Source organism: Schistocerca gregaria, unplaced genomic scaffold (assembly GCF_023897955.1).
Source record: "Schistocerca gregaria isolate iqSchGreg1 unplaced genomic scaffold, iqSchGreg1.2 ptg000565l, whole genome shotgun sequence".
Taxonomy (NCBI): Eukaryota; Metazoa; Arthropoda; class Insecta; order Orthoptera; family Acrididae; genus Schistocerca; species Schistocerca gregaria.
In genome coordinates, this window is record NW_026061957.1 from 195,001 (window position 1) to 200,066 (window position 5,066).

Here is a 5,066-nt window from a genome sequence, read left to right on the forward strand (position 1 = left end):
GCTCTTCGCGTTCCAAACCCTATCTCCCTGCTAGAGGATTCCAGGGAACTCGAACGCTCATGCAGAAAAGAAAACTCTTCCCCGATCTCCCGACGGCGTCTCCGGGTCCTTTTGGGTTACCCCGACGAGCATCTCTAAAAGAGGGGCCCGACTTATATCGGTTCCGCTGCCGGGTTCCGGAATAGGAACCGGATTCCCTTTCGCCCAACGGGGGCCAGCACAAAGTGCATCATGCTATGACGGCCCCCATCAACATCGGATTTCTCCTAGGGCTTAGGATCGACTGACTCGTGTGCAACGGCTGTTCACACGAAACCCTTCTCCGCGTCAGCCCTCCAGGGCCTCGCTGGAGTATTTGCTACTACCACCAAGATCTGCACCGACGGCGGCTCCAGGCAGGCTCACGCCCAGACCCTTCTGCGCCCACCGCCGCGACCCTCCTACTCGTCAGGGCTTCGCGGCCGGCCGCGAGGACCGGCCATGACTGCCAGACTGACGGCCGAGTATAGGCACGACGCTTCAGCGCCATCCATTTTCAGGGCTAGTTGCTTCGGCAGGTGAGTTGTTACACACTCCTTAGCGGATTCCGACTTCCATGGCCACCGTCCTGCTGTCTTAAGCAACCAACGCCTTTCATGGTTTCCCATGAGCGTCGATTCGGGCGCCTTAACTCGGCGTTTGGTTCATCCCACAGCGCCAGTTCTGCTTACCAAAAGTGGCCCACTTGGCACTCCGATCCGAGTCGTTTGCTCGCGGCTTCAGCATATCAAGCAAGCCGGAGATCTCACCCATTTAAAGTTTGAGAATAGGTTGAGGTCGTTTCGGCCCCAAGGCCTCTAATCATTCGCTTTACCGGATGAGACTCGTACGAGCACCAGCTATCCTGAGGGAAACTTCGGAGGGAACCAGCTACTAGATGGTTCGATTAGTCTTTCGCCCCTATACCCAGCTCCGACGATCGATTTGCACGTCAGAATCGCTACGGACCTCCATCAGGGTTTCCCCTGACTTCGTCCTGGCCAGGCATAGTTCACCATCTTTCGGGTCCCAACGTGTACGCTCTAGGTGCGCCTCACCTCGCAATGAGGACGAGACGCCCCGGGAGTGCGGAGGCCGCCGCCCCGTGAAGGGCGGGGAAGCCCCATCCTCCCTCGGCCCGCGCAAGGCGAGACCTTCACTTTCATTACGCCTTTAGGTTTCGTACAGCCCAATGACTCGCGCACATGTTAGACTCCTTGGTCCGTGTTTCAAGACGGGTCGTGAAATTGTCCAAAGCTGAAGCGCCGCTGACGGGAGCGATTATTCCGCCCGAGAGCATCCCGAGCCAACAGCGGCGCGGGTCCGGGGCCGGGCCAGGTAGGTCCGTCATCCGGGAAGAACCGCGCGCGCTTGCCGGGAGCCCGAGCGCCCAAAGGGGCGAATCGACTCCTCCAGATATACCGCCGAGCAGCCAGCCAGGACACCGGGGCTCTGCCCAACAGACGCGAACCGAGGCCCGCGGAAGGACAGGCTGCGCACCCGGGCCGTAGGCCGGCACCCAGCGGGTCGCGACGTCCTACTAGGGGAGAAGTGCGGCCCACCGCACACCGGAACGGCCCCACCCCGCGGCGAGTGGAAAGGCAACCGGACACGACCCCGCCGCGGATTGCTCCGCGCGGGCGGCCGGCCCCATCTGCCGAGGGCGGGGGCCAGTGGCCGGATGGGCGTGAATCTCACCCGTTCGACCTTTCGGACTTCTCACGTTTACCCCAGAACGGTTTCACGTACTTTTGAACTCTCTCTTCAAAGTTCTTTTCAACTTTCCCTCACGGTACTTGTTCGCTATCGGTCTCGTGGTCATATTTAGTCTCAGATGGAGTTTACCACCCACTTGGAGCTGCACTCTCAAGCAACCCGACTCGAAGGAGAGGTCCCGCCGACGCTCGCACCGGCCGCTACGGGCCTGGCACCCTCTACGGGCCGTGGCCTCATTCAAGTTGGACTTGGGCTCGGCGCGAGGCGTCGGGGTAGTGGACCCTCCCAAACACCACATGCCACGACAGGCGGCAGCCTGCGGGGTTCGGTGCTGGACTCTTCCCTGTTCGCTCGCCGCTACTGGGGGAATCCTTGTTAGTTTCTTTTCCTCCGCTTAGTAATATGCTTAAATTCAGCGGGTAGTCTCGCCTGCTCTGAGGTCGTTGTACGAGGTGTCGCACGCCACACCGCCAGCCGGCTGTGCACGCTACCGAGAAAGTACCGGTATGCGAACCGCCAGGCGACGGGCGCGCATCGCACGTTTAAGGAGACGCGGCCGGCCACACAGGCGACCACGACACTCCCACGTCTCCGAAGCGGGACAAACGCCGCGCGCTTCAGTATACGTAGCCGACCCTCAGCCAGACGTGGCCCGGGAACGGAATCCATGGACCGCAATGTGCGTTCGAAACGTCGATGTTCATGTGTCCTGCAGTTCACATGTCGACGCGCAATTTGCTGCGTTCTTCATCGACCCACGAGCCGAGTGATCCACCGTCCTGGGTGATCTTTTCCTTTTCAGTCTCCCACTGTCTCTTTCAAGACAGTAGCATTTGCGGGACTGAGGCGTCTGACGGCCCCTGTTCCACTATTTTTTTTTGTGTCCAACGGCCTCACAGCCGATGGGCGTCGTACGGCTCCACACCGGAGCGGACAGGCACTCGGGCGAACGTCATTCAAAACCGGCGCCAGGCGCCAGGTACCGCAGGCCAGCCGCTCCAGAGCTTCAGCGCTCGTACCACACAACAACAACACTTCCGCTAGTTTTGAGAGGCACGCGTGGTTCCGCACGCGGCGCACGGCCACTGCCGTACAGGTAGCGTGTTGCGCGACACGACACGACACGCACATCGAAAGACATGCAGTCTAGTCGGTAATGATCCTTCCGCAGGTTCACCTACGGAAACCTTGTTACGACTTTTACTTCCTCTAAATGATCAAGTTTGGTCATCTTTCCGGTAGCATCGGCAACGACAGAGTCGATGCCGCGTACCAGTCCGAAGACCTCACTAAATCATTCAATCGGTAGTAGCGACGGGCGGTGTGTACAAAGGGCAGGGACGTAATCAACGCGAGCTTATGACTCGCGCTTACTGGGAATTCCTCGTTCATGGGGAACAATTGCAAGCCCCAATCCCTAGCACGAAGGAGGTTCAGCGGGTTACCCCGACCTTTCGGCCTAGGAAGACACGCTGATTCCTTCAGTGTAGCGCGCGTGCGGCCCAGAACATCTAAGGGCATCACAGACCTGTTATTGCTCAATCTCGTGCGGCTAGAAGCCGCCTGTCCCTCTAAGAAGAAAAGTAATCGCTGACAGCACGAAGGATGTCACGCGACTAGTTAGCAGGCTAGAGTCTCGTTCGTTATCGGAATTAACCAGACAAATCGCTCCACCAACTAAGAACGGCCATGCACCACCACCCACCGAATCAAGAAAGAGCTATCAATCTGTCAATCCTTCCGGTGTCCGGGCCTGGTGAGGTTTCCCGTGTTGAGTCAAATTAAGCCGCAGGCTCCACTCCTGGTGGTGCCCTTCCGTCAATTCCTTTAAGTTTCAGCTTTGCAACCATACTTCCCCCGGAACCCAAAAGCTTTGGTTTCCCGGAGGCTGCCCGCCGAGTCATCGGAGGAACTGCGGCGGATCGCTGGCTGGCATCGTTTATGGTTAGAACTAGGGCGGTATCTGATCGCCTTCGAACCTCTAACTTTCGTTCTTGATTAATGAAAACATACTTGGCAAATGCTTTCGCTTCTGTTCGTCTTGCGACGATCCAAGAATTTCACCTCTAACGTCGCAATACGAATGCCCCCGCCTGTCCCTATTAATCATTACCTCGGGTTCCGAAAACCAACAAAATAGAACCGAGGTCCTATTCCATTATTCCATGCACACAGTATTCAGGCGGGCTTGCCTGCTTTAAGCACTCTAATTTGTTCAAAGTAAACGTGCCGGCCCACCGAGACACTCAACAAAGAGCACCCTGGTAGGATTTAAACGGGGTCCGCCTCGGGACGCGAAAGCACCCCTTCGGCTCGCCCCACCGGCAGGACGTCCCACGATACATGCCAGTTAAACACCGACGGGCGGTGAACCAACAGCGTGGGACACAAATCCAACTACGAGCTTTTTAACCGCAACAACTTTAATATACGCTATTGGAGCTGGAATTACCGCGGCTGCTGGCACCAGACTTGCCCTCCAATAGATACTCGTTAAAGGATTTAAAGTGTACTCATTCCGATTACGGGGCCTCGGATGAGTCCCGTATCGTTATTTTTCGTCACTACCTCCCCGTGCCGGGAGTGGGTAATTTGCGCGCCTGCTGCCTTCCTTGGATGTGGTAGCCGTTTCTCAGGCTCCCTCTCCGGAATCGAACCCTGATTCCCCGTTACCCGTTACAACCATGGTAGGCGCAGAACCTACCATCGACAGTTGATAAGGCAGACATTTGAAAGATGCGTCGCCGGTACGAGGACCGTGCGATCAGCCCAAAGTTATTCAGAGTCACCAAGGCAAACGGACCAGACAAGCCAATCCGATTGGTTTTGATCTAATAAAAGCGTCCCTTCCATCTCTGGTCGGGACTCTGTTTGCATGTATTAGCTCTAGAATTACCACAGTTATCCAAGTAACGTGGGTACGATCTAAGGAACCATAACTGATTTAATGAGCCATTCGCGGTTTCACCTTAATGCGGCTTGTACTGAGACATGCATGGCTTAATCTTTGAGACAAGCATATGACTACTGGCAGGATCAACCAGGGAGCTGCGTCAACTAGAGCTGAGCAGCCGGCCGCCCGGGAGTGTGTCCCGGGGGCCCGCGCGAACACGCAAGCGTCCGCTCAATTATTCTGCAAACAGGAGGAGGCCGAGCTCCCCTGCACGATACACCTCGAAACCCTCTCAGGTCCCGGCGGCGCGCAGCGCCGTCCTAGGTACTTGGTCGGTTTCGAGAGAGGCGCAATCGCCCGGAGTTAGGCGAGTAGACGGTTTTAGTGCGAACACCCTTGCTCCCAACTGAGCTTGCCGCTGCCGACAGAGGCCCGGGAG

The 5,066-nt window shown here is 57.2% G+C and overlaps 2 non-coding genes and 1 pseudogene across 2 annotated transcripts; all 3 read right to left on the bottom strand.

The window, feature by feature from the left end:
* Positions 1 to 2,177, bottom strand: part of LOC126315154 (large subunit ribosomal RNA) — a 4,759-nt pseudogene extending 2,582 nt beyond the window's left edge.
* Positions 2,178 to 2,365: 188 nt separating this feature from the next.
* On the bottom strand, positions 2,366 to 2,520 carry LOC126315166 (5.8S ribosomal RNA). The gene has a single exon (XR_007555889.1). It is a non-coding gene; the product is annotated as a 5.8S ribosomal RNA (ribosomal RNA).
* Positions 2,521 to 2,888: 368 nt separating this feature from the next.
* LOC126315184 (small subunit ribosomal RNA) lies at positions 2,889 to 4,781 on the bottom strand. Its single transcript, XR_007555905.1, has one exon. It is a non-coding gene; the product is annotated as a small subunit ribosomal RNA (ribosomal RNA).
* Between the last annotated feature and the right edge of the window lie 285 nt (positions 4,782 to 5,066).